This window comes from Macrotis lagotis, chromosome 1, assembly GCF_037893015.1.
Source record: "Macrotis lagotis isolate mMagLag1 chromosome 1, bilby.v1.9.chrom.fasta, whole genome shotgun sequence".
Taxonomy (NCBI): domain Eukaryota; kingdom Metazoa; phylum Chordata; class Mammalia; order Peramelemorphia; family Peramelidae; genus Macrotis; species Macrotis lagotis.
The window spans coordinates 883735202-883758227 of NC_133658.1; the positions used below are offsets into that span (position 1 = coordinate 883735202).

Genomic DNA, 23026 nt, shown 5'->3' on the forward strand with positions numbered 1-23026 from the left:
TCTTTGTACCACTACAATCCTCCCTTCAACCTTTTAAGACCCTTCTCTTAGAGCAAAAAATAAGTGAAATAAGCCTATCTATCCTCCATTGGACTCCATTTTCAATTATACATACCCATCATCCATCAACTTTTTTCAGAAAGGGGAAAGCTTGGTTCTCTACCTATTCCTTCTGTTGCAGATAAAGCATCATAAACCCAGAATTCTGATATTTTAAGGGCTGGGTTCATTGCAGTATTATAATGATTCTGTAGGCTGTCTTTCTTTGCCCTAAATGAGTTCCCAGAAATTTTCCTCTGGGGCATTTTTCTTCTTCACTTTTCTTCTGTAATCCTTCTGCTTCCAGAAGGATTCTCACTGAGTTTGGAGTGCCACAGTTTTGTAGCATTGCCAGGGAGTCAGTGGAAAGCTTAGTTAAAAGACCTGGGAGTTCTAACCAGGGCATCAGTATCTGGATTCAAGCTCTGACCCTGCTTTCTCACTGTCCATCTGCAGTAGCAAATGCTTGAGGCCTTGTAAAATAATGGCTGGGAAATCAGTCCTGCCACTGACTCTCATCTTTGACGAATCACTTCGGCATCATCTGTAAAATGAGGAGGCTGGTCCAGATGGTTTCTTAAGGTGTGTTGTAGCAGTGCCATGCTGGGATACAGTGACAGAAGGAGCTCCCTATTCAGATGCTAGAAACCCAAAAGAGATAAACCGATTTTAAAGACTTCATAGTCTAGTCAGGTGTCCTCTCTGATCTGAATGCCTTAATGTCTTCATCTAGAAAATAAAACAGTTTGTGAAGGAAAAACTGGATCATTGAACGAGGGCTAGAGGCTATCCAGTCCAGTCTCTTCATTTATAGATGGGGAAATGGAAGCCCACAATGCTTACCAAAGTCACCAGTGGGACAGGACCAGCATTTGAGTCTGTCCTAACTCCCAGACCATCATTTTATACTGTTTGATGATATCAAGGAACTTAGATGGTACCAGAATCCACACGTGGGTTTGGACCCTACCTCCTTTGACTCTACTTCTTGGGTACAAAAGAAGGAACAGAATCCCAGATTTCAGCTCCACCAGGTTTTGCCTGATCAGGAGAGTGAGTCCAGGCCAAAAGGCTCCTTTGCAGTAACAGGAGTGGAAGTAAAAAAGTGACTAGGTGAAGTTATATGATTGTAGGCTCCTTGAGAAGAGGGATTCTATCTTATTTTCTTGGTTCTTCCCTCTCAGCCTAGCATAGTGCTATTCATTGGTTCTTAAAAATTATTGAAGTGGGTGGCTAGGTGGGGCAGTGGATAGAGCACCAGCCTTGGAGTCAAGAGAACCTGAGTTCAAATCCAGCCTCAGACACTTAATAATTACCTAGCTGTGTGGCCTTGGGTAAGCCACTTAACTCCATTGCCTTGGGGAAAAAAAAGTATTGAACTGAATTCAGTTATATGTCTAACAAAGATATGCTTTGCTTAATGATCATTAGAAATAACCAGCATCTTGGCAGTTGCTGCTTAAAAAAAAAGACCTCAGTTCTATTAGCTCATTAGTGCACTTCTATTGAGTGAAGAGGGAATAACAATGCTGATGATGGTAAAAATAGATATTGGGAAATAGTTGGTGGATTAGGGCCCTTGTACTAAAGTTTTTGTTTAGGAAACTGGAATTTAAATTTGTACAAAGGAGGTCTGTCTGTCTCCGTCTGGTCTCTCTCTCTCTCTCTCAAGATTTTCTTGAGCACTGGTGATCAGATACAATCTTGTGCATTTATTATGTAGATCTTTTTCCTCCAAGATTCTCTCATCACTGCCAAGACTTGTTGGGTCAATTCTCTGTCTGCCATATGAGGGACAGAAGACAAACAGAAGCAGGTAGGCCTGGGGTGGGGGGGGGACTGAGGATCCCTGTGCTCTCTGATGGGATTTATTAGTTTCCTGTCACTGTGTTTCTGAGCCCCTAGATGTGAGGCGATATGTGCATGGCATCATAGGATCCAAAGGAGGGTTTTCTAGGCTTACCTAGCCTCAGGTATACACATCTCTGGAAGGAGGCAAGACAATTCAATGAAAGGGCACACAGTGTTCTTCCTCTTGCCTTCCAGCCAGGGCTCAGGCAGATCAGGCAGAGGACTGGGTGAGCATTCTACCCACTATTTGCCCAAGAGGAACACACAGGCCAGGGTGGCATGGTCTGTGGTGCCTTCCTTCCCCCACCCCCCACCCATGGAGGCCTCCTCCTCATGTGACTTAAGCTTCCATCTTAATAAGAGCCCAGGGAGTGTCAGAATGTGATTGAAGGGGAGTCCTGAGAACTGATCCCCTTTTGTTGACAGGAACAGTTGGATTAAGGGAGAGTGAGACCTAGTTTACAATCAGTACGTTCCTGAGGAAAGGGAGAGGCTTTTCCAGACTGCTTCCATTGACATTATTTGGGGAGTTAAAGTTCATAAATTTTTGATGGTCCAAATCAGTAAGCATTTATTGGCCTGGGCTAACTTCTGAAGACACAAAGAAAGGCAAAACCACAGCCTCTCCCTTCAAGGAGCTCACAACCTAATGGAGACAAGCCTAGTGCCCCAAAAGACAGAATACTAGATTTTGAGCTAGAGGACCTGAGTTCAGAACTCCCACCTGTATGACATTTGGCAAGGTAAGGGCCTCGGTTTCCTCCTCTGTAAAATGAAAGGATTGATCTATGGTCCCATGATCCCCTGGTGCAGGAATCAGTGTGTTTGTGTCCTGAACACTTTCTTGTGGGACAGTGTCCTCTAGGGCTCACTGAAGTGGAATCCAGCTTGCCCCAGATAGCAGGTAGAATTCTGAAGGGGGTTTCTTTCTCTACCTGAACTCAGCTGCCACAACCAGAAAAAGAGGCACCTGCTGGGCTTGTTATTTCTTTCCCATTCAACTTTCCTCCCTTTTGGGCTTTCTCAGGGTTATAGGCTGTGGTGCTGGTGATGAGCCTCTGGGGTTCACAGGAAGACCAGTTCACCAGAGTTTATCTGGGGTGACCTTGGAGGGGCTTTCCTCCCCATCTTTTGTATTGTTCCTCTCAAACCTCTTGTATGGCTTTTGCTCTTAGCTCAGGGAGTTCTCACTTGGGTGACTTATTGTCAATCCTTCTCACTACTTTACCTTCTCCAAAAAACTGGACAATATCTAATGTATGCTTCTTTACCTGACCTTTGGCTTCTGCTCAAAAGGGCCACCTCCTTTGGTTAAGAGCACCTTTACTGTGAGACTGAGGTGGTGGTTTGCTACTAGCTGAGAAGTATTTTGTTTAATCAGTGACATCTGAATAGTGAACACTTTCAATGGGGAATTACTTTCAAGTAGTCCTTAGATTTGCTATTTCTTATGCTTTTGTGCTAGAAAATTTTTGCATAACAAAAACTGTATGGCCTAAATAAAATTTGTTTTGCAGTATAGTTCTAGAGATAGGTTTTTGAGAGGCTTTTATCCTCAGTAAGAAGAACATTACATTACATTACATTACATTGCCTTAGAGATAAATTTGCTTTTTTTCTTTTGTGCTTCTGGGTGGGGTTAGACTGAATGGCCCCAGTCCCTTTAAACTTAAAGATTCTATGACTTTGTGATTGTAATTACATTAACTTTTCACCAAGTAACTTCCTGTTTTTTCTTTTCAGTTGATAATTTTTGTATGAGGACTTTTCCTATGTGTGCTTTCTTGGTACAGTCTTGTAAAAAATCTGCCAGGTTTCATTCTGGGAGTGAGACATTCTTTTTTAGTCTGTAAAACCTGGAGTCATTTGACCTGGGAGCTTTCTGCAAGCTAATTCCTGCCTAGGGCTCCAGCTCACATTTAATTTGGTGACTAATGGTTTCATGATTTTGGGAATGGGCAGCATAATTACTGATGGATAATGGGGATTTGGCTTCTTAACCAGTTGATCAGGGTGTGCCTGATTCTGGCTGTATGCACCTGCATTGCCCCTGTGTTGCCTAGCCTGGATACCAAAACAGCTCCTTGCTTTCCTTTGGACCTCAAGGGCCTTATCTGGCCAGAATAATATTTAAGCTGACCAAACCTCTCAGGTGCCTTCAGAGTGGAGTAAGCTGCACACTGATTGTCCAAGAGTTTGGTGTGCCACACTCTTTTTTTTTTTAATTCATCTTGGTGATGCATGTGTGTTTTTTCTCATTCTCTTGTATCCACAATCCTAAACTGTCAGACTCCTTGCCTTTTGCTCCAAATGAGTAAAAATGTAGCAAAGACTAGGCTTTGTGATCTGATGAGAGCTTTGGGTCATATGATTGTGGTGTCCTTCTTGAGTTATACAATTAATTGTATAAGCTTACAGGGAATTCTGATTTTCTTCTATGTTTGGATTACTTTGCATATCAAATTGTTAAATGCTTAGGGAGGAAGGAAACTGAGTCCTTACCATGAGGGTGTCTTGAGCCGAGATTTCCTTCCTCCTTGGATTATTTTATTTTGGGGTGTTAAGAGAGAAATGAGAAGGGCTTTTGCTTGTAACTAGGAGCAGTTTTTCAAGCACATCTAATAACAGATGATACATATGTTTACATATATACACAGTGTGTGCATTTTTTTCTTGTGAATTTGTGGTATGTGTATGTATTTGTGTCCATGTATATACTTCAGTGATTCCAAAAATCTGTGACTTTCTCTGTGGAAGTATTACTTCCATCCATGCTTCTTATCTCCTTAGTAGATGGCATCTTCAAATTTAACTACCTTGTATTTATTTTATTTACACTTCTGTATGTACATATTGTCTCCCTGAAAGAAATTAAGCCCCTTCAGGACAGGAATTATTTGACTTTTGTCTTTGTCTCCCCAGAAAGCCTGGTCCATCCATAGTAGGAACCTAACAAATGCTTGTTGATTGATTGATGATCTTCAAGAGCTACTATGGCCGAAAAAAGCCCATCATCTAGTAGACATCCTTCAAAGAGATGGATCCTTGGTTAACAGACATGGTCTCTTTTTTTGCTTGGTAAAACCTGCCAGAGCTTGGACTCTACTACCCTGACCATTAAAAACCCAGGGTCACCTCCCTGCCAGAAAGAGATTGAGTGGTAGAAATGTTTCCTGCAAAGGAATAAGGACCAGATGGCTTAGCACAAAAGATATTCTATAGCCAACCCCATCTTGACAATCATACAATCAACCTAAAGGTGTAGAAAATACAAGATCTCACTGTGATATATTCTAAACAACATTGTTTTAATTGAGCAAAAAGTCTCCTAAAAGCTTCTCTCCCAATAGAGACTATCATGCATAGACCAAGCTCATATGTTCCCTGAATCCTGTAACAATTGAAATTCTTTTTTTTGACCCTCTGATTTCTAACCATAGGTTAGGTATCCAGCATGGAGGGATTCCCTGTAGCTAGTGAGGTCCTTCAGATGCTTCCGTTTTTGGAATAATGCTGGGCTGAGACAGGTCCTGGAACTCAAAGACCATAACTTGGAAAGGAGGGCCTAGAGTCAGGAAGACCAGAGTGCGAATCTAGCTTCAGACCCTTATTTGCTATATGACTGTGGGCAAGTCCCTTTACCTCTGCCTCTGTTAAATCTTCTATAGTGGGGTAGTACCTACCTCCCCAAGTGGTTTGTGAGCTATGTGATATTTATGAAGCACTTTGTAAACGGAAAGTGATATATATAAAGACTAACTGACATTTTTAGTTCCTAAATAAAAAATTCAACATCTCTTAATTAGACACATTCCAAAATCATTCAGAAGACTTCACCATAGCCATTCACAATGAAAAATCCAAGTGAAATCATACAGACTTTGTCATGCAGTTGGCTAGACTAGTGTCAAACTCATCTGTACAAGTATCCCTGCAGGCCCCATTTTGACTACATTTTTTCTTTAATTTTCTTTATTTAAGGCAGTGTAAGTGACTTTCCCAAGGTCACTCAGCTAGGCAACTATTTAGTGTCTGAGGCTGGATTTGAACTCAGGTCCTCCTGACTCCAAGGCCGTTGCTCTATCCACTCTGCCACCTAGCTGCCCCTGTGATGGTGATTTTGATGTGGATATTCACATTAAAAAGATCATAGGTCCCTGGATCTGTGTGATATATATATATATATATATCATACTCATGCCAACAACCTAAAGGACCCTAGTCTAAGGCTTTTTAATGAACCTCACTCCTCTCTTTAAAAAGGAAAAGAAAAATTCTTCAAGCCTTGTGTTTTGGTTGTGTACTTTGGAGGAATCCTTGCTATCTAAGTGCCCCATTATTTTTGCTGAGGAGATCCACAGCAGGATTCTCAGGGTAGTAGTCTTACTTCTGTTCTTCACGTTTAATGAAAGGGGTGACTTTTGGGGGAAAAGATGGTCATTGGCCTGCTGCTTGCATGGAGCTGAGTCTTTGACCAGGACGTTGATGGTTGGACACTCATCCTACAGGCGACCCAATTGATTTAATGACCTAATCCTCCCAACAGGAAGCTGGAGGGTTTCCCAGTTGCTGTGATTCTTAGGGGAATGCAATGAACTCAGTGCAGGAAGCTTGTTTATTTGAACTAATTATAGGAAACTTTACTGGAGGAAAAGCAGTGGGGGAGTGGAGAGAAGCAGAAAGTGGGGAAGGGGCCCTGATGCAGAACAGCCTGTAATTGGATGCTCCTAAACCGTATTGGGCATCTGGGCAGCAGGCCATGCTTCAGCTGGCTCCAACTTGTACATCTTCCCCCAACAGAAAACAAGGCTTGCTCCTGTGTGACTGTCACCAGTCCTAAGTAAACACATTGATTCAGCATGTGGGAAGTTTGAATGATCTCCTCCCCATAAATAAATAGCATCGGATTTTCTTTTTTCTTTCCTGTTTTTCTTTTTATATTTCTGATTTGATATTGTGATTTCAGGGGGAAGGAAGGGGAATGGAAGATGAATAGTAGGCAGGGTAGATGGAATTTCTAATGCATAAATCTCTATCCCAGATTAATTCTGTAGGGGCAACATAAGTCATTTAAGTCCATGGTAGGCCTCCTCCTGAGAATGGTTGTGGGTCTGACTTTCCAACTTGTGTTAGTTTCAGCTTGATCTGAGATTTGGGACCTTGGTGGACTTGGCCTTCAGACAGAGTAACCAGAAATAGAACCAAAAATCTCACTCACGGGCTATCAGCACACTCTGGATGAGTTCCAGCTTCTGGATTAGAAAAGACAAGTGGTATGGTTGAAGAAGTCCTGGGCTTGAAATCAGGAATGATCTAGGTTCAGATTCTGTACCTAGCACTTATTACCAATGTGATCCATAGCTAAGGCATTTCATCTCTTCATCCACAAAATGGGGATAAGAACCTACCTGTCTCACAAGGTGATTGTGAAAAAAAAGTGTCTATAAACCAGTAATGCAATCCAAATATAAGCTATGGACTGAAACAAAAAGGTATCCCATGAGGCATTAGCTAAATGAAAAAGCTTGCATAGCTTTTTTAGGCAGTAGGATCCCAAATGTGAGTTATAGGTTAAAGGTCATCCCAAGAATAGTAATCAACAGGAATTAGGGTGCCATTAATCAATAGCATATTGGTGAGATGAGCAATATAAAAATAGACAAGTGGTATGAATTCTGCATCATCCATCTGCCTGGGAACTTCCAGTAGCTGAATGAAGGTCACAAATTAGATTGAATTGAAGTGAAATTTGTGACACTGGTTCCACATTTCAGGTTTCATTCTTTAGTTAGGCCAGATTTCAGCTGCCTTGCTTGGGGTGGGAAGGAGGGAAGATAGAGTTGGAATGGGAAAGAAGTGGGAAGAAGGACCTTTTGGGGGGGCAGTGGGGTTAAACTTGTCCAAGGTCGCACAGCTAATAAGTATCTGAGGTCAGATTTGAACTTGAGACCTCCTAACTCCAGACCAATGCTCTATGCACTGTGCCACCCAGCTACCCCAAGGCAGCTTTTAAATCAGTGAAGTCAAAAACTGCCTTGTTTTCTTTCTCTCCTGGTTGACCCCCTTGTGAGCAGGGTCACAACCTCTGAATGACTTTTGGGTAGAACTAGAGGCAAGTGGCTGGCCTGGCCATACTGATGCTCCTCTGCAGCAGCATCCTCCTCTGCAGGCTGGCCTCTGGCAGCTCGCATGCTGCTTGGACCCAGTTGGCTCTCCAGTTTTTCTTTTGAGCTTTGAGAAGGTGGGCTTCCTGCAATTTAGAGCTTGAAAAGAGAGCAAAGTATGACCAATGTTTTCATTCTAAATTAGACCAGGATTAGGAGGACAACTGCTCCTCAGAGGCAGAGATTATCTAAGCCTGTGCCCTTCACAGACCCCTCCTATGTAAATGAACTTGTCTGAAGATGCACGTTTTACTTGTACACAGAGATCCTCAAAGCCTAAAGCAGACTCCTCCTACAGTGGTGATGTTTCCTTTGTGACTCTTAAGTGAAATGGGCTCTGGTGGTCTTCCTTCTGGAGGCCCCAGGAAGAGTGTTGGACGGCTTCACTGCTGTACAGGTGGGGGAGGTGACAGCTGTGCTTTCCTTTTCTTCCTCTTCAGTATCCTGTATTGGAATGGGAGTGTGGGTTCCATTGTGGCTGCTTCCTCACCCTCTTTGATTGTCCCAGTCATGGCACCACGTGCTTAGGCACCCGTAGAATGACCGCTGACGGAGGCTGTGCCAAGTGCTTCGTGTAGACGTCTCACTGGAGCCTTGTGAGGAAGCCCACCTTCTGACAGCTCAAAAGGAAAACTGGCAAGCCAACTGGATCCAAGCAGCATGCCAGCCACCAGAGACTAGTTGCCAGAAGTTTTCTTAAGAAAGAGGGGTGCTGCCTCCTTCTGTCCACCTTCTGTCCCCTGAAGCATTTCACAATCCTTCCCCACCTTTTTGGTTAGTCTATGCCCATATTGGTCGTCAAATGGTTATATCTGTTTTGTATATGAGAAACAGTAGTTATAGTGGATAGAGAGAACTACCCTCAATTTGGGAAGACCTGGGTTCAAGTGTCACCTCAGTGCTCTATGCAGCTAAGAGTATATGTTACCAAGAAGGTTTTTGTTTATTTGCTTTGGTTGTCAGAGTTCATCTCTAGTTGCTCCTGATACCAATGAGCTCACAGGTCTAGGCTCTATTTCTGTTTTTTTTTTTTTTTTTTTTGCAAGGCAAATGGGGTTAAAGTGGCTTGTCCAAGGCCACACAGCTAGGTAATTACTAAGTGTCTGAGACCAGATTTGAACCCAGGTACTCCTGACTCCAGGGCCGGTGCTTTATCCACTGCGCCACCTAGCTGCCCCTAGGTTCTATTTTTTTTTATGACCTTAATTGGGTCAACTTAGATGACCCACCCCTCCACCCCCATCCTCACAACCCTGTTTTGCTCCATGCAACTGTTGGGGGGAAAAGTCACTCCTCCAATGGATTGGCATCAATGACTTTAAGAGGGACAATTTTGTACCTTTAAACCGAGTCTCCCAGATTATGCTATTGCTGCTTGTATGTGTTACCATTTTATAAGAAATACCAACAGGAAGCCCCCTAAAATCCTGCATGGTTCTGGGTGCAGTTCATTCTCAGATTTTGTGTAATCAAATTTAATGTGAATAAGAAAAATGGAATTATCATGGAGAGATGGGGGGGCCCATGAGGTGGTTGCTTATGAAATCTGAGAAGACTAACGATTGAAGTTTAATTACTGAGAGCAGACTATCTGGCCATTCTCTTTGGTTTTCCTAGTTTTGATGTGAGTATCACAAGCCTTGAAACTCTTAAGGTGCTGCCCACCACCTGGTGTTAAGACCCCAGCAGGAAGCCCAATTTCCGTTTTCTGTTTCATTTTGTTGTTCTCTGAAAATCTCTGGCTCAGAGATCTTTTTATAGGATGTGGGGGAAGGAAGAAGAGAATATAAAGTAGAGAAATTTGGTCCAACTTAACCTGTTTAATTTTTGAAATTTGCTTCCCTTTTGGACTCAGCACTTCTCTGTACCCCCTTAAAGATTAGGCAGGGATAATGAGCCCTCCCTCTGTACTTTTCTCAGCTTTGTGGCTCTCTAGCCCTGACAACCAGGTAATGAGCTTTTAACCTAACCAAGCCCCTTCCCATCTTGGGTTCACTCCCCTTCTCTTTGCTCCTCCAGACACTCTGTTCCACTCTTGCTCTTAGCTCCTATTTCACTAAGGGTCTAATGAAATAAAATTAAACCTGTGGTCAGTGATCATATGGCAAAGATCTATATATACTTGAGTGCTGTTAACAGGAGGGACGTGTGTGAATTGAAGTGGCTTCATTTGCCACCTTATACAACCTGGTCACTCAGTCCGAGTACTCTGGGATAAGGCAAAAAAAAAAAATCTGTGTGGGAAGGGGATTGATTTCTCCCTTGATCCTTCCTGCTTGAGAGGTTTATTTCGGCAAGTGGTGGAGACTGTAAGCATGGTAGCCTGTTCCTTGGGAAGTGCTCTTCCAGGAAGGATTAGGAGAGAGCAGGAGCTGAGCCTCTTGGATTACCTCCTGAGAGTGAGCAAATGAGGGTTCATTGTGGGAGCAATGAATTCCTCCCGAGAGGGTCCTCAGTCAAAGCATATGTTCTCCCATAGCCATGACCTATTTCCATTCTTGCTTCACATTGAAGGCTAATGATGTTTGGTGCGGCATCTCCCTAGACACTCCATCTCCTGACTCCGGACATTCTTTCTGGCTGTCCCTCATGCCTAGAATTCTCTTCCTCCTCATCGCCACCTTCTGGCTTCCTTGCAGCCTCAACTAAAGCTCCACATTCTATAAAAAGCCTTTTTCCAATTCCTCCAAATGCTAGCACTTCCCCTCTGTTGATTATTGCCAGTTTTTAAGATATGGAGTTGTTTTCATCTTGTCTCCCTCATTAGACTATAAGCCCCTTGAAGGCAGGGACAAACAACTTTTTGGTTTTCTTTGTATCCTCAGCACATTTAGTGTAGTGCCTGGGTACATATAAGCTTCACTCATGCTTGTTGACTGGTGGATATGTAACAGTACCCCTGAGAGAAAGCACAGCCATGTGGGCCATCACGCCAAGGAAGGGCTTGTTGTCCAGAGTAAACTTTGCCTTAAATCCAGAGATATCTTGGTGGGGTGTTTTTTGTGAGCTGTGATTTGATTAAAAGTGCCATATGTGCCACCCTGGAGTTCCCCATAAGCTAAGGAATTCACCTTGTACACCTGAGGAAAGATGTATGGTTGGAAGACCTAGTTCCCTATAAATTCATGCTATCTGGTTTTATCATGTTATTGAATTCCCCATACCATTGCTCACAGGAGCTGCTTCAAATGTTTTCTGTTGTCCTCAAGCTTCCATTGGTCCCTCTCTACCACCCCCACATCCCAATTTCATCTTGATGCGACAACTGAGTTGTGAACCATCTCTCAATATAACTCTGTTTACTTCTTTCCTCTCCTCATCGCATTCTAAAATGAGGCCCTTCTAGTCTTTTCATATGTCTTTTCACGGCTAACATTCAGATTTCTCTGTGATTTGAGTCTTAGTTGCCATCTTTTTTTTTTTATTAAAGATTTTATTTGAGTTTTACAATTTTTCCCCCAATCTTGCTTCCCTCCCCCCCCATAGAAAGCAATCTGTCAGTCTTTACTTTGTTTCCATGTTGTACATTGATCCAAATTGAGTGTGATGAGAGAGAAATCATATCCTTAAGGAAGAAACAAAAAGTCTTAGAGATAGCAAGATCAGACAATAAGATATCTGTTTTTTTCTAAATTAAAGGGAATAGTCCTTGATTAGTTGCCATCTTTGCTTGAGTCTTTGAGGGATCTCATTTCTGTAGTTAGCCTCTCCTGATCCTCCCCTTCCAGCTTCTTCCTCTCCACCTTCAACTTTATACAGATCAATAATATAGTGATGCATGACATCTCCAAAGGACCCATGATGAGAGAGGTGATAGTCTAAATGCAGATTGAAGCATATTTTTTCACTTTATTTTTTTTGCTTTTTCCACACATGGCTAATATGGAACTATGTTATTCGTGACTTCATGTTTCTAAGGTTTCTTGCCTTCTCAGTGGGTCACCAGGAGGGAGTGGAAGGTGGGAGAAAATTTGGAACTGAAAAATAAAAGGAAAAAAATTTTTATACAAACATATGCATAGAACTCAAGATGGAAGGCACTTGAAAAACCCTTCTCTTGGCTCTCCCATGCCCTGTCACTAGCGCCTTGTCTCTCTTTTCTTCTTCAAGTGTGAAAGTGGGGGTCAGCCTGGACTGTTAACTCCTAGTTCACTTCAAGTAAGAGATAAGATGCCTGGTATAGAATTGATCCTGTCAAAAGCATACCTGATATTTCACTAAGTGGGAACTTAGCCCAGACAACTTCCCTTGTGTGCCAAGAAGACTGTTTAAATTGACTGAGGGATTTGGTCATGCTTTCTGGGCCTATATAAACTCTCAGAGCAGAGAGTTAGAAGCAAGACTTCTAGTCATTCATCTAAGAAAGAAATGCTGGGACAACAAGGGGAAAAGAGCCTTGAACTTGCCTTTGGCCTCTTCCCCTTACTTCTTGATCAGAGGAAGACCCTATGAGCTCCAAAAAGTGCAGAGAATTTTGAACTTCCCACAGTAGTATGAAGACCTGATACTGAATTGAAAGGCAAGGACAGGTTGATCCAGGTTGAAGGCTGGGTCCCACATGAATCCTACACAAAACTTCCTTCTGGGAAAGAGACTTTTAGGAGCTACAACTTAGCCAGTTTGCTAGGTGCCATTTTCTCTGTTTTGTGATGGTGAGAGAGCCTGCCACAGACTTTGAGGGAAAGCTTCACTTTATTACCTCTTTCTAGGGCCAATTGAATTTGGCTGGTTGATCTCAAGGTTATGATCATGGGCAAAGAGACAACCTTCCTGAGCCCTAAGGGGTCCCAGTTGCCCCACACTGGGCATCTCACTGATATGACCTAGGACAGTTGATATAGAGCGAGCATGTACCACACAGGTAAGAGTGTGTGTGTGTGTGTGTGTGTGTGTGTGTGTGTGTGAATCTATGTATATGTATGTGCATTTGAATGTATGTTGTTGGAAGCCAGGGTCTCTAAGCTGTTTGACACAGTCGCAGCAAGAAGACTCAAGGCAGTCACACTGCCTGATGGAACATTTCCTTCTTCAATATATATAGGGATTTCATGCATACTGATATTTATAGGTTTATTATTGATTACAATATTTACTCATCCCAATACTGGAATGACTATAAAGGAAGGATTTCAGAAAAATTCCTTGAATAAAACAGATTGTAAACTCTGTCTAAATTTAACAGGACTGCCTCTCCCTGAGGCATACAAAAGGCTTCAACATTATGAAATCTCTGGAAAACCCAGCACTGGGAATTCCAAGGTGATGCCAGAATATATACAGGGAAAACAGATACGAGATGGGTCAGATAAAATTCCAGGTAAATTAAAAGTTTTGCCCCCCCTTATCATACACAGGAATATATGAAAAAGATGGTGAGAAAATAGTTAGTACAGGTGACCGATATGTGAACTCCAGCAGCCTTAGTTTCATGGGAAAGAATAAAAAAGTCACAGAAACTGTGGTTTCTACCAACAAGGCCAGAAAGAAAAATTGGTTATTGTAAGAGTTAATGGATGGGTGGACAAGCATAAAGACCCTCACTACAGACTGTTAAGGAAGTGTATCGAAAAACATTACCTACACAAAAAATATAAAAAACTTTCCATTAAAAGAATTGCTTAATTAATAACTTTAAATGAATTAACAATTATACAATGTAGTAATAAATATCGTAACAGACAGGTTAAGGTCATCATGGTCTGAGTAGGGATAAGAAATCAATTAACTATGATTATTACTTAAACTTGTAATCACATGATTAAAACTTGTAACCATATGAACTATATGATTGTTGATGAAAATTGTACACTCTTGTAATCAAGGAAATGATCTCAGCTTGCTTGAAACATACATGATTCTGAAACTATAAAAATAAATCTAAGCAGCTGACAGTCAACCTGCTCCTGCTTATACCCACTTGTTGACTCAACTCATTTCGCTGACTCTATCCCTCCTGTCAGGTTCCAAGAACCCCACAGAGGCTGGACCCCTGAAGTATGTGTATGTGTGTTTGTGTGCATATGTAGAACTGCCTCTATTCCCCAGTACCAGTTCCACCCCAACCCTCTGCCACCTAGCATTGTCCCTCCCTCCCTGCAGAAGCTGATTATCACTGTCATCATCATTACTATCATCATCATATTCCATGATCTCTCATCAGACTTAATTTTCTTCTTTTTAAAAAAAAAATAATTTAAGGCAGTGGGGTCAAGTGACTTTCCCAAGGTCACACAACTAAGCAATTAAATGTCTGAGGCTGCATTTGAACTCAGATCCTCCTACTCCAGGACTGGTGCTCTATCCACTGTGTGTTCTTCTTTTGAGAGCATTTGACTACTGTTGACCATCTCCTTGACTTTTCTTTATTGTGCTGGGCCAGGCCTACTTTCTCTGGGAGGCTTATTCCTTAAAGATTTTATTTATATTGAGTTTTACAATTTTTCCCCTAATCTTACTTCCCTCCCCTCACCCCCCACAGAAGTCAATTTGCCAGTCTTTACATTGTTTCCATGGTATACATTGATCCAAACTGAATGTGATGAGAGAGAAATCATATCCTTAAGGAAGAAACATAAAGTATAAGAGATAGCAAGATCAGACAATAAGATGTCAGGTTTTTTTTCCTAAATTAAAGTTAATAGTCCTTGGTTTTTGTTTAAACTCTGCAATTCTTTCTCTGGATACAGATTGCATTCTCCATTGCAGACAGCCCCAAATTGTCCCTGATTGTTGCACTGATGGAATGAGTGAGTCCATCAAGGTTGATCATGACCCCCATGTTGCTGTTAGGGTGTACAGTGTTTTTCTGGTTCTGCTCATCTCTCTCAGCATCAGTTCATACAAATCCCTCCAAGGCTTCCCTGAATTCCCGTCCCTCCTGGTTTCTAATAGAGCAATAGTGTTCCATGACATACATATACCACAGTTTGCTAAGCCATTCTCCAATTGAAGGATATTTATTTGGTTTCCAATTCTTTACCTCCACAAACAGGGCTTCTATGAATATTTTTGTACAAGTAATGTTTTTACCCTTTTTCATCATCATTAGGCTTATTCCTAAAATCTCCAATTGTATTTATGGTTCCTTTTGCAGACTGCCAGCATCACTTATTTTAGCACATAAAGAATTTTCACATATATGTCTTATCTCTTCCTCAAGATGCTAATTTCTTTGATTGCAAAGGATTATAACTTTTACATGTAATCCTCAAAATATCAAGCAACATGTTAAATATTCAGAAATTCTTTCTGGGCCTATATACACTCTTAGAACATAAAGTATTATTTTAATGAACCTATATAGAATGAATGAGGAAAAAGCCATTAAGTACTTATTGTGTTAGGAAAGAAAATGCCAATAGGGGAAAAGTAGGCAAGAGAGGGAGTAGAGCCAACCAACAGATAAACTGGGCTAAACGACCTACTTTGTACACACTCATTCTCTGATCATCTGGGCTGGGCTGTGGAGTAGGTGCCCCAGCAAAGAATGAATTAGCTTCCTGAATGATTGAGGCCTGGATTCTGGGAGATCCCAGACTGGAGATCTAAGCCTCAAGTTTGTGCTTGGCCAAATAAACAAGAAGGAGCAGGTCAGTGATGGTAGATAAGTAGTAAGGAGGACTGGCTGATTGGAGATGTCAAAGTGAACCGAGGATCAGTAGCTAAAAGGTCCAGCCACTGGTTAGAAAGGTTTATACATACTCAGAGACAGAAATGTCCCAGGCTTATCCCTTAGTGTTCTCTGATCCTCACCCACTGTTTTTTTTTTTTTAGGTTTTTGCTAGGCAATGGGGTTAAGTGGCTTGCCCAAGGCCACACAGCTAGGTAATTATTAAGTGTCTGAGGCTGGATTTGAACTCAGGTACTCCTGACTCCAGGGCGGGTTCCCTATCAACTGCACCACCTAGCCGCCCCCTCACCTCCAGTTTTAAAAGACTTTCCTGGCCAATATTTGTTTCCTTTTCTTTAAATTTAGGTGGGGGTAGACAAAAGACATTGGCCTGATGGATTGAGACAAAGCTAAAAGAGTCCCGGGGTCTTGAGAAAGATGGAATGATCCATTTGTTCCTTCTGACATAGCTTTTGGATTCTTGCGTTTTGAGTTGCATCATCAGGAGAGATTAATTGGTCACGTTGGCAGAATTTAAAACATTTCAGAAGTGGAAGACAACTAATTCTTTTAATCTTGGAAGTATTTAGGAACTTTGGCTGGGGGAGGCCATTCTCCAGTGTTCTTTGGGATTTTGGAGCTTTGACATCAAGGGAAGTAAAAAGAGCAATTAGTGTTATCCATGGGGCTGTCCTGAAAAAGTGTCATATTTGATGCTGCTGGTAAAAAAATCAATTGTGGGACTAGGCCTCATTGTGGGTCCCTAGCATGAGAACTCATTAAACAGAATGAGCTGGGAGAAGGGAGAGGGGGATTTCCCTTAGGGAAGGTCTGGATCACTTCACCTCCTCAGGACAGAGCATCTTTCTTAGCCATCAGTAGCAGACTGGAGCAGAACCAACTTTTGTGTAGACTGCTGCCTTGTCCAGAGTAGCCAGGTGTGAAGGGAAAATTGAACATCTGTTCTTAGTCCAGTGACAGAGAAGGCTGACTCTAAATCCCTTGCTTCCTCTCTGTCTTTCCTATCTCAGTAGAACAAAAGAAAGAATAGTGGAGGAGCCAGGAGGAATCCTAATCTTGTTCCCCCTCTACATATAGTTTAGTGGTCTGCCCTTTCCCAAATCACCCAGGAAAGAAATAGACATGGTTGGCTAGTGCTCTGGACATTTCCTGGCGTATAAGGTTGATTTTTTTGTTTGTTTTTTTAATCAGTACTTGTTGGCAGTATATGGGGGACTGCACAATGGAGAGGATGCTGGCCTGGGAATCAGGAAGACCTAGGTTCTTATCTTGACCAGCTTTTACTAGTTGTGTAACCATAACCAAGTCACTTCACTGCCTTGGGCCTCAGTTTCCTCATCTGTACAAGGAGGGGTTGGATTAGATGACTTCTTAGGTTCCCACCATCTCCAGATCTATGATTCTGGGATGCTGTGATGATTTTAGCTTACTTTAGAAAGGTAAGAGAAGGCAGAATATACATGACAGGCAGAAAAAGTTATGGGTTTTTTTTGTCTTTTTTTTTTTAATTTATTTTTATTAAAGATATTATTTGAGTTTTACAATTTTCCCCCAATCTGGCTTCCCTCCCCCCACCCCCCCACAGAAAGCACTCTCTCAGTCTTTACTTTGTTTCCATGTTGTACCTTGATCCAAATTGGGTGTGATGAGAGAGAAATCATATCCTTAAAGAGAAGAGAAGTCTAAGAGGTAACAGACAATAAGATATCTGGTTTTTTTTTTCTAAATTAAAGGGAATAGTCCTTGAACTTTGTTCAAACTCCACAGCTCCTTATCTGGATACAGATGGTGCTCTCCTTTGCAGACAGCCCAAAATTGTTCCCGATTGTTGCACTGATGGAATGAGCGAGTCCTTCAAGGTTGAACATCACTCCCATGTTGCTGTTAGGGTGTACAGTGTTTTTCTGGTTCTGCCCATCTCACTTAGCATCAGTTTATGCAAATCCCTCCAGGTTTCCCTGAAATCCCGTCCCTCCTGGTTTCTAATAGAACGATAGTGTTCCATGACATACATATACCACAGTTTGCTAAGCCATTCCCCAATTGAAGGATATTTACTTGATTTCCAATTCTTTGCCACCACAAACAGGGCTGCTATAAACATTTTTGTACAAGTAATGTTTTTACCCTTTTTCTCTCATCTCTTCAGGGTATAGACCCAGTAGTGGTATTGCTGGGTCAAAGGGTATGCACATTTTTGTTGCCCTTTGGGCATAGTTCCAAATAGCTCTCCAGAAAGGTTGGATGAGTTCACAGCTCCACCAACAGTGTAATAGTGTCCCAGATTTCCCACATCCCTTCCAACAATGATCATTATCCTTCCTGGTCATACTGGCCAATCTGAGAGGTGTGAGATGGTACCTCAGAGAAGCTTTAATTTGCATTTCTCTAATAATTAATGATTTAGAGCATTTTTTCATATGGCTATGGATTACTTTAATCTCCTCATCTGTAAATTGCCTTTGCATATCCTTTGACCATTTGTCAATTGGGGAATGGCTTTTTTGTTTTAAAAATATGACTCAGTTCTCTGTATATTTTAGAAATGAGTCCTTTGTCAGAATCATTAGTTGTAAAGATTGTTTTCCAATTTACTACATTTCTTTTGATCTTGGTTACATTGGTTTTATCTGTGCAAAAGCTTTTTAATTTAATGTAATTGAAATCATCTAATTGGTTTTTGGTGATGTTCTCCAACTCTTCCTTAGTCATAAATTGTTCCCCTTTCCATAGATCTGACAGGTAGACTAGTCCTTGATCTTCTAATTTGCTTATAGTATTGTTTTTTTATGTCTATGTCCTGTAACCATTTGGATCTTATCTTGGTAAAGGGTGTGAGGTGTTGGTCTAATCTAAGTTTCTTCCATACTAACTTCCAATTATCCCAGCAGTTTTTTATCAAAGAGGGAGTTTTTATCCCAATGGCCGGACTCTTTGGGTTTATCAAACAGCAGATTACTATAATCATCTCCTGCTTTTACACCTAGTCTATTCCACTGGTCCACCACTCTATTTCTTAGCCAATACCAAACAGTTTTGATGACTGATGCTTTATAATATAATTTTAGATCAGGTAGGGCTAAGCCACCTTCTTTTGCACTTTTTTTTCATTAAGCTCCTAGCAATTCTTGACTTTATTTCTCCATATGAATTTACTTACAATTTTTTCTAACTCGTTAAAGTAATTTTTTGGAATTTTGATTGGTAGGGCACTAAACAGATAGTTTAGTTTTGGTAGAATTGTCATTTTTATTATATTAGCTCTACCTATCCATGAGCAGTTGATATTTGCCCAGTTATTTAAATCTGATTTAATTTGTGTGAGAAGTGTTTTATAATTGTTTTCAAAAAGTTTCTGAGTCTGTCTTGGCAAATAGACTCCCAAATATTTTATATTGTCTGAGGTTACTTTGAATGGGATTTCTCTTTCTAGCTCTTCCTGCTGTTTCTTGCTAGACATATATAGAACAGTTGACGATTTATGAGGGTTTATTTTATAACCTGCAACTTTGCTAAAATTGCTAATTGTTTCCAGTAGTTTTTTAGATGATTTCTTGGGATTCTCTAGGTAGATCACCATGTCATCTACAAAGAGTGAGAGTTTTGTCTCTTCCTTCCCAATTCTAATTCCTTCAATTTCTTTTTCTTCTCTAATTGCTGATGCTATCATTTCTAATACAATATTGAATAGTAGTGGTGATAATGGGCACTCTTGTTTCGCCCCTGATCTTATTGGGAATGCCTCTAGCCTCTCCCCATTGAATATAATGCTTGTTGATGGTTTCAGATCGATACTGCTAATTATTTTAAGGAACAGTCCATTTATTCCTACACTCGCTAGTGTTTTTAATAGGAAAAGTTATGTTTTTAAACCTTATTATTGTCTTCGGTCTTTGTGTCACTTTAATTTCTGATCTTGTCCTTCTTCCCTCCCAAACCCAAAGTGCTTTTGTAACAAAACATTAAAAAAGAAAAGAAGTTCAATAAAAACAACCTAAGCCTCAAAATGGAAAGTTGAAAAGTATGTATGAAAAGTGTATGCAGTGTTTCACACCATAATCCCCTACATGGACAAAAAAGGGAAAGGGAGGTACATTTAGGAAACTTTCTTTATCATGATTAGGCTTGGGTGGTTTTATGAGCAAGTAGAAATTTTGATGGGCTAGTAGAAATTTGGCCTGGCTGGGAGGTTTTGCAAATCTTGTAGCAAGGCTGTTTTATATGTAAACCGTGTGATACATGTAGAAATAAAATTACTTAGATCCAATAGTTAAGTAGAGAGATTAAGTTCCGATTCTCAGCTTGTATATGGGGTGGACCTGAGTCTTCTTCTTTTTTTTTTTTTTTTAAGATTTTTCAAGGCAATGGGGTTAAGTGGCTTGCCCAAGGATACACGGCTAGGTGATTATTAAGTGTCTGAGGTTGGATTTGAACCCAGGTACTCCTGACTCCAAGGCCAGTGCTCTGTTCACTGTGCCACCTAACTGCCCCTCTGAGTCTTCTTTCACCTGGGAGTCTCATCAGTCAGCTGGCCCAGAGTGATTCACTCCAGGCCTGGGCCTCCGCCGGGCTGGGTGTGCTATCAGACTGGCTGACCTGATTCAGCCGGAAATGCCAAGTAAGCATTACTGCCTTGACGGTCCTCTTCCCCTCAGGTGCTGGTTCCTTTGGGCTTTCCAGAAACTCAGGTATTTCTGGACCTGTGGGGGAACGAGGTGTTCTTGGCTCTGTGAACGTATGCTGAGGGATGAGGAGACAGTTTTCTCAGGATTTGAAACTGGCAGAGGGTACCACCCTCTTTTCCCACCCTTCTTCTCCTGTGTGTGACTGTGTTATATTTTTTCCACAGGGCAGAGCCTCTTTTTCTTCCAGCCTGTGGTTCTCCTGATCACAACTAAGTGTCCATTTGACTGAAGTTGATTTCCAAAAGCAGGTAAGAGGGCTTCTGAGTTGTGATAGGGATGAGCCCTGGAGGGTGGGTATGTCAAAGCTATTGCTTCTCCACTCAAACAAGGTTGAGTGACTGCATTTTTGTTTCTCACCTCAATGTACGGTTTTTTCTAAAGAGATCTCAATTCTGTTAGGGTTTTAAGGTGAAAGCTATAATGTGTTGTGATAAATGCAGAATTATTTTAAATTTCCTTTTTCAATTATATTTAAAAATATTTTCAACATTCATTTTTGTAAAGTTTTTGTAAAGTTTTCTCCATTCCATTCTTCTCTCCCCCCCCCGCCCCCCAAGATAGCAAGTAATCTGATATGGGTTATACATGTATGATCATGTTATACATATTTCTATGTTAATCATGCTGTGAAAGAAGAATTAGAATAAAGGGAGGAAAGTATGAGAAGGATAAAGCTAAAAACAAATTTGAAAAGGTAAAAATAGTATGCTTTGATCTGCTTTCAGATTCCATAGGTTTTTTTTGTTTTTAGTTTTTTACAACGCAGTGGGGTTAAGTTACTTGCCCAAGATCACACAGCTAGGTAGTTATTAAGTGTCTGAGACTGGATTTGAGCTCAGGTACTCCTGACTCCAGGGCTAGTCCTCTGTCCACTGCGCCACCTAGCTGCCCCCATAGTTCTTTCTTGGGATGTGGATAGCATTTGCTTTCACAGGTCTTTTAGAATTGTCTTTGCTGTATTTCTTAGAAGAGCTGAGTCTTATCATAGTTGATCACTGCACAATGTTGCTGTTAAGGTGTACAATGTTCTGGTTCTGTTCATTTCATTCAGCATCAGTTAGTTCATGTTAGTCTTTTCAAGTTTTTTCTGAAATCTGCTTGCTCATCATTTTTATAGAGCAATAATATTCCATTATATTCATATAAAACTGATGAATATCCCCTCAATTTTGAATTTTTTGTCACCACAAAAAGAGCTTATGTGAATATTTTTGTCTATGTGAATCTTTCCCCCTATTTTTGTGATACTTTGGGGTGTAGACATAGTAGTAGTAGTAGTAGTAGTAGTAGTAGTAGTAGTAGTAGTAGTAGTAGTAGTAGTAGTGGTATTAGCTGCTAAGATTTCTTAGACTATGGTGGTATCTATATTTTTTTCCTGAGGAGATCATTTGTTGTTGAACTTTGCCTGATATAGTTTCCCAGCAAACCCAAGAATGAATTCTATATCATTGTTGTATTTATCAGTGTGCCTGTTATGATTTAAAACAAATTAAAAAAAGAATTAACTTCCAGCAGGTAAGTTAAGATAAACTAGTTAAAATGGCACATTTTATATTCATAGTTAGTTGTGACTACAGAAGAAATGTCAGCTTTGTAGGTTTTTTTTTCCTTCCGAATGGGTGACATTTCTGGGGTAGAGATCCAAAGGGAAACTAGCCAGCTAGTCTTTGATGAATACAGAGAACTCTTAGTGGGAAGCCTCTGAGATTAATCTCACTACAGCTTGGGTGTGGTAGAGTAGAAGGATCCGTACCAAGGGCACCACCATCCTGCCAGTCAAAATGAAGTTCAAAAGGAGGGATATGCTCATAGGTAGATAGACAGCTAGTGGGCACAGGAGAGAGAGAGCTGGGCCTGAGCTCACTGGACACATCTCAGTTTCAGTGCCTCAGTTGGTTATATGTAAAATGAGGGTGATAACAACTTTCCTTCTAGAGTTGTTGGGAAGATCAAACATGAAAATTTCTATAAAGCCCTGAGCCTAATTCTTGTACATAGTAGGTATTTAATGAAAGCTTGTTTCTTTTTTTCCCCTCCTGCCTCAACTTTTTCAAACAATTTATCCAAATCTTAATGTTTCTCTCTGCCTTGTTTTCCATCTTCCTCTCCATGTCCCTACTCTCAAAAACCCTCATGCTAGTTCAGTCCTGTACCTTCTCTTGACTGGTCTGTTACAGTAGCCTTCTGTATGGTATCCACATTTAAAGTGTCTTTCACCCCAATCCATTCTCTATAGGCTTGCTAAAATAGTATTCCTAAACTGTAGCAAACTGCAGATCTACCTCTGTCACTCCCTCCCCTACTCAATCAACTCAATGGCTTCTATTGCTCTTAGGATCAAATATAAGCTCTGTTTGACTTTAGAAGTGTTGTTTTACAATCCCTAGGACATAGTCTTGCTTTCCAGCCTCGTCCCACATCATATTCTTTTCTGTTCTGAAATCTAGCCACACTGGCCTGGCTGTTCCTCAGACGTGTTGCTCCCTTCCTTTCCCATCTCCATACCTTTGCATTGATTCTCTTCTGTTTATTAGAATTAATTCTTTGTCTCCTTCAAAATTCAGCTCCAGTGCTACCTTCTGATGAAACCTCTCTTCATCTCCCCCCAATGTAAAGCAAAAGACTAAATAAGGTACAAGTAAGTGAACTACAGTCAC

The 23026-nt window shown here is 41.0% G+C and overlaps 1 protein-coding gene across 1 annotated transcript in view; it reads left to right on the forward strand.

Moving 5' to 3' along the window:
- Nucleotides 1-23026, forward strand: part of CTNNBIP1 (catenin beta interacting protein 1) — a 57019-nt gene that overhangs the window by 5901 nt on the left and 28092 nt on the right. The window contains exon 2 of the mRNA XM_074218503.1: nt 20534-20617. The gene's annotated coding sequence lies outside the window, so the exon portion shown is untranslated. The remainder of the gene's footprint in view (nt 1-20533; nt 20618-23026) is intronic.